This window comes from Arvicola amphibius, chromosome 9 (genome assembly GCF_903992535.2).
Source record: "Arvicola amphibius chromosome 9, mArvAmp1.2, whole genome shotgun sequence".
Taxonomy (NCBI): domain Eukaryota; kingdom Metazoa; phylum Chordata; class Mammalia; order Rodentia; family Cricetidae; genus Arvicola; species Arvicola amphibius.
Window position 1 is genome coordinate 24383433 of NC_052055.2, and position 13796 is coordinate 24397228.

The following is a 13796-nucleotide window of genomic DNA, read 5'->3' on the forward strand; positions in this document are numbered from 1 at the left end:
TTCCCAGTGTACTCTCTGCCTCCTGGTGCTTGTGAATACAGACAGGACTGACATCTCAGCTGTTCCTGACACCATGGATTTTACCCTCTGAAACTGTACACCCAATTAAGTACTTCTTTGGTAAGTTGCCGCAGTCATAATATTCTGTCACAGTAACAGAAAACTAACTAAGATCCTACCAGAGAGGGTTCTTCTTCATCCAGAGAGGGTTTTTACAGAAAAGTGCTAGGGTGTGGGGGGGGAAGAGGGAGAGGGAAAGAGGTGGGGAGGAAGGGAGGGGAATCATTATAACCATTTTGCCCTATCGGTCTCTGTAACTTGATTTTACCGACTGAGCTGACAGCAATGGGAAACAGCTTTCACTTGGGGTAACCCTTAGGCTTTGGACTTTGCCCCCTTTATATAGCTAAGAGGTATAAATCTTTTGGAAACCATTTATAAGCTTGCTTCTGGGTTCATGCAATTGAATGCTGGCTAGGGGAAGTTTCCTGACTTTCTAGCCTGATATGATGATTTTTGGGTGGGTCAAGCTCATACTCAATGACGAACAATGGTATAAGTCAAAGGAATCATGATGACTTAAATAGCCCCGAGGAAGCAGCATCTCAGCATTAAGTCATGTTTTGTGTCCACATATACTGTTTTTTAATCACATAAAAGCACTACATACAATTTTATAATGAAAAGAATCTCTAAAATTAAATTTAAAAAACACACCACACACAGAAATGTTCTTCAAGGGACTAAGAATGAAGCTCAGTAGTACAGCATATACAGAAGCACGTGTAAGGCTCTGGTTTTAATCGCAAGCAGGGAAGGTGGGGGTGATTACTCAAGACCTAGTTAAATCTCAAATTTCATTTACATTAGTGTATTCAATTCTCTATTACCCTTACCAAAAAGAACAGGATGGAACAAGTAATCCTAATAAAAAAATTCAGAAATGTCATAATTCTTTTCCTTAGCAACCATTTCCAAAAGTGCTTATTCTGATCTAGTATTCAATATCATCTGAACTGCCTGAAAGCATGGCAACTGATGACTGGAAGAACTGGTGACAGAGAAAAATCCGTGTCAGTCCAGGATTTAACACACACCATACGATGCACTGGGCAGGATCCACCAAGCAGAAATGACTGAAGGGGAGAAAAGAACTCCAAGTGTTGAGAACTTCAGTGTCCCACACAATACACACTACTGAATCTTTCCCCCAAGGAGTATGCACGTCCACCTTTTCAACACAATCACAAAATTATGGCTTTGCATTAGATCTAAACAAAAGACCTCAAGAGAGTTATCTTTGCAATCAGTCATTCTCACCCATGACTGTATTATTCAGATGTGACAAAGAGACAAGAAATGTATATGTTGTGCTTGTGTCTGTGTGTGTGTGTGTGTGTGTGTGTGTGTGTGTACAGAGAGAAAGAATCAAAAGTTTAACTGTGATTTCGTTGTTTGAAGAGTTTTATAAATGTTACTAATTTGCATTCCATTTACTTTCTTGAGTTGAAAGGGAAGGAGCTGTGACCAGTGAGCAGGATATTATCCACTCTGTGGTGTCTTAAAAGTTCTGAGATTTCTTGCCTGAAGAATACCTTCTAAATATTTCATGTAAAATATAAGACCTCAAACTAGTACCTTGAAATAAAAATTCATTTAATGATCATGAGTCAAAAAGGTCATCCATCCAGAAGCCATTTGGACAAGTAACCAAAGCTCTTTGGGCTTTACTTTCCCAGGTTTTCATCAAGTAAATTTAATGGGTATAAAACCGCTGAGGTAGAGCAGCTGTTCAACATCACATCCTAGCACCAGGGTGCTGTTCTCAAAGTTCCTCAGCCTGGTTCCCCACCTATCAGACAACAGTACAAGCTTTTCTCTAAAAAGCCTGTTTGAAAATTAAACCACATCTTAGAGCACTGCCTTGACCTAAAGAGACAGCTCAATGCTAGCTACTGGTATCATCATCAGCATGACTGCTCCAAAACTGAGTCACCACTCAACTGCTGGATTCTGCATTCTGGCTGGGGGGGGGGGGGGGGGTTCTTTGAATAAATTAATATACTTTAGTGAACAAATATAGGATGAGCTCGCATGACCAAAAAATTTATGCTAACTTTCGGATAACTTAATGAAGTGCATGGGAGATTTTCTAAATTGCCTATTGTTCATGACTGCTGGAAAAATATAAGTATTGAATATTTTGTTTACTCTTGGTAAACAAAGCCAGCGTGAGCTGGAACATAACACAAATGGTGTATCTGTCTCCTATATCCCCTAAAGATCTCAAAATAACTTAAGTAACCCAACACAGCAAATTCAAAATATGCAGGACACTTGAGAATTGGCAGCTTAGCACAACAAACATCTTTCTCTAAAACTTTTGTCACAGAGTTACAACAGTTCAAAAGTGCTGTTATAGTCCAGGATGCTCAACATATTAACAGTTCATACACTATACAACAGGCAGAGGGCTGTGCTAAGCTGTGCTGTAAAAGAAACGGGGAACCAAAAATAATAGGAGAAATTAAAACAACACAATTAGGTGTTTTCAAATATTATAGTCCTGTTTTCCTTAAATGGGGAAAGAGAAAATTACAGGCTTTCACAACTGAACATTAATACTTAATAAAAATGATGATAATCTAGGGTTTTCCCTAAGGAGACTGGGAGTAAAATGAAATGACTACACTCTACTTCCCCATCAATTACTATTTACTAAGTGAAGATAAATGGGCACTTCAAATGTTAGTCAAACAATCTTGAGCATGGTACCACTACACGTGAACTATTTTTAACCTATTTATTTTCAGAAAGCTCAGAGAAATGAATTTTTAAACTCCATTAAGTATCACTTACATATAAAAAGAAAACAGCCCTAAACAGCCCTCACTTAGTTTCTCTGCATCTCAGCTCACATTGTCGCTGGGGCTACCAGAGGCAAGTTATTAGCACAGCTTCCCTTGATCAAATGGTCACTTTCTTAGGAAAACAAAGAAAAAATACGCTCTGTTCAATTACATGCAACATTACAGAACCACCAGCATTTTTCGAAGCAAGGGTTTCCTCTGAGGAAAACCTCACTACTAAAGTTGTAAGGGATTTTTAAAATTATCTAGCAAAACCACTCTGAAAAAAAAACAATGAGCAATCAATCCTATTGCTAGGGCAGAGTGAGATGGCTCAAGCCTGGCCACCTTGGTTCAATCCCTGAATCCCATGGTGGAAGGAGAAAACCAACTCCACAGAAACATCCTCTGACCACACACAGGCTCCTGCACTCATGCACCAATTAAAAAAAAATTAAGCAACCTGTTAAGTGGCTATTTAAACTCTAAAGCGAAGCAAAACAAGCAAACAACCTAAGAACAACAACAAAACCTTAGTTGCTCAGGAAAAGAAAAGTACTAGAAAGTGCTAGAAAATGCTGCTGTCACTATGCCAGAGTGGCATCACTGCAGGGATACGTGGTACGTGTGCTCTGATAGGACCTGGAGTCCACCATGACAGACTGTGAAAGTCACAAGGCGGAAAGTGCTGTCATGTCACTTTACAGATGCCGACTCGGCAGTTTCAGTTTTACTTTACAGCAGACGACCAAATGTGCTCCAATTATGGTCATTCTGGGCACTAAGCTTCTATTTCCAGTATAAAACATAATTAAGGATGTAAAAGAATCTGTGTGTTTTTCTTGGGATACATTATTCTAAAATTATGTGCAAGGAGGTACCAAACACCCAAGTGACAAGAATTCCTCCCACCTTAGGCAAACTCTCACGTGGAACATCTACAAAATTGATTGACACACATTTCTCACGCAGCAGAGTTCAAAGTGTCACACTCCAAACACTTAGAGGAGAAGAGGGAAAGTGGCAACGAACCAGAACACTTTGCTTTACCCAGAATGGCATTCTGTGGTTCGGCAAGGGTTCAGGCATTCCAGCAGTAGTTGGATGCAGCAAGGGAGAACAGAAGGGGACGAGGAGTGTCTGTAAATGTTGACAGATGAGACAAGACAAAGTCCCAGGAACAGTACAAACAGGTGATGCTGCACCGCGGACATGGAGTCACAGAAAAGAGCAGACTTTCTGACAAACGTTACACTCAAGAGAAAATTGGTGGATCAAATACGAGGGAGGCGGTGTAGCTCCCCAAAGCCACGAGGTTCCACACACACCCTGATGGCCACTCTCACGAGACTTTGACAGACATAGATTTGGGTAATTATAGTAAAAACTGAGTGTGTTGGAAGCACACTGAGACCACACCCTAAGATTGAGCATCTCGACTTTAAACCCGGGGAATTAAAAGTTGAAAGGTCTGGTCTCACAGGTGAAAAAACGGAGCGATGGGAGCAAAGGCACACGAACCCGCCGTGGGCTCAAGGTGTCCCGGGAAAGCACAGCGTGGCTCGAGGACAGGGGTGAGGGCCCGGGGAAGAGCTGGCCCGGAGAGCAGAGGCATCGGGGTATGGAGGAGCCGCCGGGGCGTAGGGGAGCACGGGAGCAGGGAGGCAGGGAAGCGGGGAGGCAGAGAAGAAGAAAAGCAGGGAAGCGCCGGCTCCCGCACACGCCACGGCCCGGGCGGAAGAGCGGACGCCGAGAATGAATGGGCGGAGGCCGGGCCCAGGCCGGGCCGGGAGCGCGCAGGGCAGCCGCGCGGCCCTCCGCGGCGCAAGGGGCGTGAGGCGACGACTGTCCGGTCACTCACCCGCCGCGAGATCGATCGGGCACTCCGCCGCGCTCCTCTCAGCCGCCGGCGGCTCCTCACGGCGCTAGGGGGAGCCCCGGGCCCGGGGCGGGCGGCGGCGGCCGGACCGGGAGCCCCTCCGCACCTGCCCCTCTGGCGGAGTCGCGAAGAGCCAGGAGACGGCGGCGACGGCGGCTTGGAGCGGGGAGGGCAAGAGACCCGGATGTTCAGGGTAACGGCGAAGGGGGAGGGGGAGTGCCAGGAAGTGAGGGCTCCGCGGACCTGTCCGGACGTGCGCATGCGCCGCCCGGCCGCCGCGCAAGGTAAAGCTTCGACCGGAGTCCTCTCCGCCCTCCTCCCCCACCCCTCGGGAAAGGGGCGGGGCCCGGCCGGAGACAGGTGGTCCGGCGCGCGCCGCGCGGAAAGCCAGGGGGCGCGGCCACGCCACACGAGGCCACGCCCTCCCTTAAAGAGGCAGCGCCTCCGCGGCACGCAGCGTCGGGGTGGTTTGGGGTCTTACAGTGGCGGTGACCGACCACAGGTCAACAACCTCGGAAAGAGACTGAGGCTCTAGGCTAAACCCGGGGAACCGCTGCATTCCAGCATCCCGCACCTGAAGAGGCTCGGCTCCTGGCAGCAAGCCTTTCCCCTCGGGCCAGGTACTGAGCCTCTCTCGGGTTTCCAGACTCGCTCTGGCGCTAAGCAGGCTCCCCAGGGCCTAGAGAGAAGCACCGTTATCGCCTGAGATGCTATCGCGGAGACGCCCTTGGGAGGTGTTAAATGATCAGTCTGGGAACAGAAATGAGATTCCACTTGACAGCACGGCTTGCCACGCACAGCACTTTCAGATAAATCAGACCCTTGTTCTGGGGTCGACTCGGCAGAATGTCGAGTGGGGCTGAGAATCTGGATGTGATGTAGGGTGAAGCGATCTAATTACTTCTCTAATCCCACTGCCACTCTTGGAAGATAAACGTTCCCTTCCTTTATCCACACATAAAAACGTCTCACTCACTAGCTCGCCCGATTTGAATCCTCTGGTAAAACTCCAGTTTTGCATTAGCACTGAAGTATAGCCAATTAACATGGTTACCTCTCCTAGGACTACTTACCTTTTGCTGAGCACAGCACTAACATGGAAGTAAAGGGTTTTGGACATTTTGGGGTGAAGAGCCCTGTTGAGAAATCACATTAAAGCATGGACTTTCTATCCAGGTGGATGTATATATAAATACAAATATGCATATAATTTTCGACTTACAAACTTAGTGACAGTATCTCGAAACCCTAGACAAAAGCCCACCCTCCACTCCTCAAACATGGACCACTTGAGAACCACTGGCCTTGATAAATACAGCCAGTTAAATCAATCTGGTGTCTTAATCCAGTAGGGAGGCCATGGTCTTGGTCAGTCTGTCGGCCTCCTGACAAGATGGTATGCAATACAGTAAGGACAGCCATGGGAGACGAAGTGGCATACAGTCAGGGAAAGCATCCCACATCTACCAGGTTTTCATCAATTCTGATTAAACCGAGATACAGAACTGTCTTCACCATCCAATGAGGTTGGTCCATTTACCTGACACACACTGGCATTCACTGGCCTGTGAATACACACCCTGTATCTGACTGGTCCTTCAGATAGACACCCGTACCAAGCAACTACCCATGGGAGATCTCCCTCCCGTGAATATCCAGTTTAGCTGGAACATCTCCATCCATGAGGAGCACAGCACTGCAATTATCAGCTTCTTGGCTGAGGAAGCTCAGATTTTACACTGAGTAGAAGATGTCTCATACCCCCCGCAATCTTCATCCACGAGCCTTAACGTTACCTTTGGGGATCAAAATAGGACACGGGCCTGAGGCGCTTACACTCCCAAAGAGTCGGCTGATGAGTAATAATGAAATCGGACAAGTCCTGCACAGAACACAGAATGCTCTCAGAGGCAGCTTCCCTGTCATCGGTCCAGGATCCACTTCTGGACTTGGTGAGAAGCAAAGCAAGCTTTACCACACTACCCATGTGGAGAAGCACGAATAGTTAAATTTATTCTTCCCTAGTTCTTTCTCCATTGTCCTGCCTGACCCTGATCACGTTTCAGCGGAGGCCAAAGGTTTAGAAGTTTTAAATTACACAAGCAAGCAAAAGGACACCAAAAAGATGTTTACACAAAAGGAATGACCAGTCAGCGATGCTGTAGTCACTGCAGCCCGACATACGTCTGGAACCCTTACACTGCTTACACTGCACCAAGCACTGTGCTCAGCCTTTGACGTGCGTTTCCTCCTTTGCTTTGCATAGACATCCCATATGGTTCTGTTTTCATGTCCGCTCTGTAAAGGAGGAATGTGGGGTTTGGCATGTGACAGATCCTGGATTCAAGCGCAATCTATTTCTCCACGCAAGTGTCACTCTGTCTACTTTCTCAAATTTCAGAAGACCCCACTGCTGTAAGTGCTGTTTTCTTTGATTTTTATTATTAAATCAGTTTTAAGGCAGGATGATGATGATGATAGAGCTAGAGACACTCAGCAGTTAAGAACATTTAACTATTCTTTTTAATATTTATTTATTATGTATACAATATTCTGTCTGTGTGTATGCCTGCAGGCCAGAAGAGGGCACCAGACCCCATTACAGATGGTTGTGAGCCACCATGTGGTTGCTGGGAATTGAACTCAGGACCTTTGAAAGAGCAGGCAATGCTTTTAACCTCTGAGCCATCTCTCCAGCCCACATTTAACTATTCTTACAGAGGACCGGGGTTCCAGTCTCCTTCATCCACATCAAGCCACTCATAACTGCCTGCCATTCCAGTTCTAGGAGATCTGATGCCCTCAGGCCTTTACAAGTACCTATAAATTTGTAGAGGTGTACACACACACACACACACACACACACACACACACACGAAATCTAACAAATCTTTATAATGTTAAGATACATAAACTCTGTACTATCCCCTCTATTACATCCCAGGCATCATGGGAGGGTCGGAGGTAGAGGACACATGGTCCCTGCTTTGAGGTCTCTGGGGACTCTGTAAGAGAGCAAGGGTTGTAACTTGGTAACTGTAACAGAGAATGGTTATGTTGTAAGAAGACAGGAGCCGTCTCTGCTTGGAGCAGTTCTGAAGGTTTTGCCAAAGCCGGGACCTTTGGGATTCGCCTGGAAAAGATTAGAGGTTAGAGGAAAGGACAAGAACAAGGGAACCACGATGGAGGAAGAAAACTCTGGGAGACACTAGGGGTAAGAAGGTAGATGATCAGACACCAAAGCCACCTCAAATTTTAACACAGCGACAGGCAAAAGGATATTTGTAACCAAGGGAGAAACAGAATCGGATTTATTTCCTATCAAGACCATTTGGAACACAGTGTCCAAAGGGCCAGGAGGCCAGCTGAGAGGACCTGGAGGGGTCTGATGATAATAACAGCCTGGAGCTAGACGGCAGCTTAGTGGCAAGGCGCTTGGCTAGCATCTCAAGGTCCTGGAGCTTATCACTGCGCTGGCCAAGGAAAGAAGAAGTACTAAAATTAAGATAAGTACTCAGGATGTTCCTGAGTTTATGACTGATTAAAATTGGGGTATAAGGAAGCAGGAGCTGTGGGGGACTGGCCCTGAGGTTCTCAGCTGAGAACATTAACTGGCTGGTGACACAATCGGACCCCAATTCCCTTTACCCAGTTTTCACGCCTGTCCTGCAACCTATTGTAAACGCACACTGCTATCTTGAGATGAGTGTAACTATTTCTCAAGCCCTTTTCCTGTTTCACCACAGACGCATTTAGCATTTAATAGCTGTACAATATTTCATCACACCGAAATAGCTCAGTTTCCTTCCATGACTCTATGGGTCCACAACCAAGAAGCTAGCTGACCCAAGACCTGCTCACCAATGGGCATTTTGCAAGGGCAGGCTAAGCCAGTAGAAAGAGCCTGTAGGCAAAGGGTCTTTGGAAAAGTGCAGCCTCAGGGCCAGCAAACTACAACTCTCCCTGGAGAGGCCCGTGCAACGGTACTGCACGTAGAAGCTGCAGAGCTCTGAGAAAAACCTACCATTCCGGAGCCTCCTGATGGCTCATTCTCCACAGAAGCTGCTATTAATATTCGGACCCATTCAATCATTCTTTCACTCATTCCTTCACCCCACATGCATTCTTGGAGAGCACAAGGTAACAGCAGAACCAAAGCTACTTCAAAACTCTGGATCGTGTGGCCTGGTCAGGTTCAATACCTGCTCTAGGACTTGCACAAGCAAAACCTCTTGCAGCTCCGGTTAATCAACAATGTCTAACAGTTAACTTCCCTTCCTTTCTGGTAACTTCTTGGTGCCTGCCACTGCAGCCTACATTTCGAGGCAAACCCATCAGGGCAAGGAAGTATGCACCAGAGTCCAGAGCCTGAGTGTACCAGTGAACTAGGGCCACTGTTCAATTTCCCCAACCTCCCACATCCTACCTGGCCAATGGGGATAAGAATCTACCTACGTCTCGGAATGGCATGGAGGTCTCCTAAATACTGTATGGGAAAACACTTTCTGGCCCCAAAGAGTTGTCCAAATAGCTGTTACTGCAGCCAGATAAGTTCTCTGGATTATAAATAGAAGGTCAAAGAATCTGAACACGTTTATGGTCTTTGACCTCCATCGCCTAGTTGCCTTACAGAGGACTCTCAATGCCTCCTGCCAACCTCGCCTCATGTGCACACCCAAGAGGTATAAGTACGTAGAGAACAGCTTTGCTTGCCTTTCCGTCTAGTCTTCTGCCTGACATTCAGGGACTGGGCTCATTCTTCCCACACTGCACTCTTGTACAGTGCTGGCTAACAGTAGAGCCAAGGCCACCTCACAACACTGAATGCAGTCTGGCCAGAATTCAAAACCTGCTCTCTAATTTCTCCTTTCCTCTTCCCGGGATGAGCAAAACAGGGAATCTTCAAGGCCAGAGGCTCCTTCCAATCATCTCCTCCACAACCAGGGGTTCCAAACCAACAACTAAGACTCCACAGTCCCCTCGTGAATGAGGAGCCAATGCGTACAAGATGAGAGCAGGAAGGGGCTGGGAGCCCCTTGGATAGGGCTGGAAGCTCACTACACACTGAAAGAAGACAGCAGAACTGTCATTTCAAAAGAACCAAAGATAAAGCCCCCAAATCAACCCCAAGACCTTCCTGCTATTTAACCGAAACATTAACCAATCCACAGAAGCCACAGAATCATCCTCATGGCCAAACTCCCCCTAAGTTAAAAGGTCTGTATATGAGTTCAGGTCACATTTCCAAAGGAACATATTTCTCACAGGGAAAGCGGTCGGAGGGCTCTTTTTTCCAGGCATTTTAGTGACCTGCAGCAAGGAGAAAGGACCTCACTGTCCTGCATCAGCTGTGACATCTCAGAACCCCAACGTTTTCTCTTCCCACGGCTGTCTTCACGCCAGCTGCAAAGGCTCTTGCCATCCTCCTTCCTAAAGACAAACTCCCACTGTCCTTCACTCACCTTCAGAGCACTTAACTTTCACAAACTGTTATTTATTCTTAATGTTTCTTAACTTAAAAAAAAGTAGACTCTGCCAGGCTGAGGCTATACTGAGCACTGCAATCCCCGCTACCCTACCCAACTCCTAGGAGACCCGCCACAGATACACAGAATGCTTCACAGGAGAGCCTGGGCAGTCGTTGAGATGCTGTGGCCCCTCTATACCCATTTTTAATTTTATTTTCCCATTCTATGTGAGTAATATGTTGACTGAAGCAAAAATCTGAAAATACATATGAGCAAAAAGAAAAATACATAAACACTCATGATCCAACCACCCACACCATGTGGATACCCTTCCAAATGTTATTATGTATCTATATAAAGATAGGATATTTTTGGAAGAATGGTTCATAGCAGAATACTGATCTGCTGCGCTCTACCTCATGGCATCTCCCAGCTCCCCCTCCTCAATAAAGGTACCATACTCACGTCACTGTTAGAGGCTATATAATACTCCACCACATACTCACAATATCAACTAGGTAACCAACTGAGTCTGAGCTAAGCTAAACAGGGCTTCCTTCAATGTCAAGGAAGGCAAAAGGCCTTATCACAGCACCTACCTCCTGACAGCCTTCCTCCCACCCCCTGTGTTTGCATTGCTTCTGTGCTGTATTTCCACAGAGCTGGGCTCCCTGCCGCCCATTCACCACCTGGAGTTATTAGCGGTCCCATCACCCAAAGAAGCAAACTGTTTGTAACTGGAAAAGCTGAAAACAGGAGGAAGCGGGGACGATGCCTCAGAGTTCAGCCTGGGAATCTGCTGCTGAGCCAGGCGACAGGAATGACAAGCATGTTCTTGTGCCAAGATTTTAATTGGAAAAAGAAGGGAAGATCTTCTGTATACACTGTCCCTTTTCCTTGTAAGCCTGCCCCAAGGCAAAGTTTTTCACATGACGGGTGGGCTGGTGCAGGAGCTGCAGAGACGGCACAGGCTTGGGGTGGTCACCTTTAGGAAGGGACAAGACAACATGAAATCTGGCATAGCACGATAACATAGCAACGGGAAAGGAAAATGTCCAGGTGGGCTGTTTATCTCGGAGCTTCACGCCACTGTCACCCCAAACCCTAGTCTCTGCTGTCATATGCACCCACCTTTACAGCACACCCTCTGTGTTAGAAACAACAGCTTTGGGCTGGTGAGATGGCTCAGTGGAGAAAGGGTACCAGGCCTGACAACCCAAGTTCAATTCCTGAGACCCACAAGGTGGAAAAAGAGAACCAACTCCTGGCAGCTTGTCTTCTGACTACCACATGCACTCCACAACACCAACACACACACACACACACACACACACACAGGCACACACACAGTAAAAAAAATAAAGCATAGCTTTCCCTATAAACAAAGAAAATCCCTAATTATAGACAAAGTTACCTATTTATCAATTCCATTTTCAAAGATTTTTAATGCCTTTTTCAGTAACATCACACTTTCAAAAAAGAGGAAAATAGTCTGGTTTGACATACAGTGACAGAAGGACCAACCATTGCCACTAGATTCTGCTGCCTTAAACAGAAAGACTGACACTCACTTAGCATCCAAGCCTCCCCGCACCACCGTGAGAGTTTTTACTTCTGCTTCTCTTCAGATGAAGAAACTGAGGGACAGAGGGTTCAAGTATCTTCAGGAAGGTCATAGAACCACCGAGAAGCAGGGGTGGCATGCTACCCCAGGCCACAACAGCTGCTAGCCCAGACAATGCTCGCCACCTTCCCCTTTCATCTTTTTTTATCTAGATTAATTAAATCCTCCAGTGTCCCACTCCATTTCAAACCCTAACCTTCACCCTAACAATAATCACCATGCTATTCTGATGACTGGACAAAATAACAGGAACAAATAAAAGTGTCAGGATTCAAACTGTCTTTAGCTTTTGTAAAAAGAACAGCAATTACATACACTTAAAACTTACCAGAGCTTAAATGTCTGGCAAGATCTTAAAGGAATGTAATGGTTCATCTTCACTCTCAGCCTGAAGGGGTTTAGAATCACTGTAGAAACACACTTTGGGGTATGTCTATGATGGTATCCCCTTTCTCTAAGGAGGTGGTACCATCTCATGGACCAGGGTCTCATACTGAATAAAAAGGAGAAACCGCACACTGAGCTTCAGCGCTCATCTCTGCTCCCTGACTGTGGCTGCAATACGGCTAACGACCTCCTGCAGCCGCGACCTCCTCACCGTGATGCCCTGTGCCCTCAATCTGTGGGTCAAAATAAACCCGCCCTTCTTAGTCAGGTATTTTGTTAGAGCATGAGAAAAGTAGCTCATACCGATGGGTTCTGACATTGCTATCTTCACGCTCAGACTTGGAAGGTTGTTGATGACGCATGCACGTAGGCTGTGACTCAGCCTGGGCTCCGGCAGACCTGCGTGCAGAGCCCTTGTTTTTCTCACCTGAAAAGAGAGGAATGGGCAGATACGGGCTGCCAGAAATGTAGTACAGTACCTGGCAAAGCTAAGAACTCAATAAATAACACCCTTTCCTAGTCTTCTCATTATTTGTGAACTCGTTCTTTTCACTCAGGTGGCATCTGTATGAAGTCGCCCACTGCAGCATTATTTACAATAAGATCCAGCTGATAAAAATAAACTTCCGGCAGTAGGCAAACAGCACACCAGGGTTCTAAAAGAAGCTTTAGCATGAATGAAAACCGTCTTCACTACCAGGTCTTGAGCAAGCCATTTCTTTTCTCTGAATGTTTGCTCATCTCTGAATAAAGGGTTTGTCCTCAGTGACTCACACGCTCCCTGTACATTCATAGCCCGGACATTCCAAACACACTACAGTGCACCGACAGCAAAGATCACAAACGGTTACTAAGAACACAGGAACGGGAGAAAATACTTTGCAATTCTTCTTCAGACATACTGTCTTTCCCCCGTGTTGCTACTACCTCACACAGCAGATAGAGTATTTGCTGTCTCTCTCCACGAACTAGACCTAGTCTGGCTTGTTCCCAGTCCCTAAAACAATGCCTAACACATAGTAGGACTGCATTTGCTGATTTAAAATTTCTCAATATTGGGGCTGGAAAGATGGCTCAGTGGTTAAGGGCTCTGGCAGAGAACGCAGGTTCCGTTCTCATCACCCACATGGAGGATTTCAACTGTCCATAACTCCACTTCCAAGGGATCTGTGGTGGTTTGAATGGTGGCAGCACGGACCTTGAAACGCCATAGAGTTGTGGCAATAAACATGGCTCCGGCCAGTACCTCTGCCATGAGGCTAGACTCTCAGGAAGCTAAGGAAGGGGCTGGATCCAGTCGTCAAAGCCGCGGCTTTAATCCTAGCCATATTGCTTAGCAAATTAGAGACTCACATGGTCAGAAAAAGAGAGATATACAGTGAAGGTAGATTCAGATGAAGAAAATCTCTAAATGGTTGACGGTGTGTTTAAAATATATGTAGGCTTGGAAAGAAAAAAAAAAAACGAATAAAGTCCTTAAAAGAAAAAAAGAGTATCCAGTTGTGGTGGTGCAGGCTGGTAGGATTCACTGAAGGAGGCAGAGGCAGACAGATCTCTGTGAGCTCAAGGCGTGGTGGCTCACACCTTTA

General features: G+C 46.3%; 1 protein-coding gene across 4 annotated transcripts in view; it reads right to left on the bottom strand.

Annotated features, from left to right (window-relative positions):
• Positions 1-13796, bottom strand: part of Cyrib (CYFIP related Rac1 interactor B) — an 86796-nt gene that overhangs the window by 54362 nt on the left and 18638 nt on the right. For 3 of the 4 annotated variants that reach the window (XM_038342035.2, XM_038342039.2, XM_042055665.1), the window contains exon 1: positions 4711-4962. The exons of the other annotated variant lie outside the window; for it this stretch is intronic. The gene's annotated coding sequence lies outside the window, so the exon portion shown is untranslated. Of the gene's footprint in view, positions 1-4710; positions 4963-13796 lie in introns of those variants that run through there. 4 annotated transcript variants of the gene reach the window in all.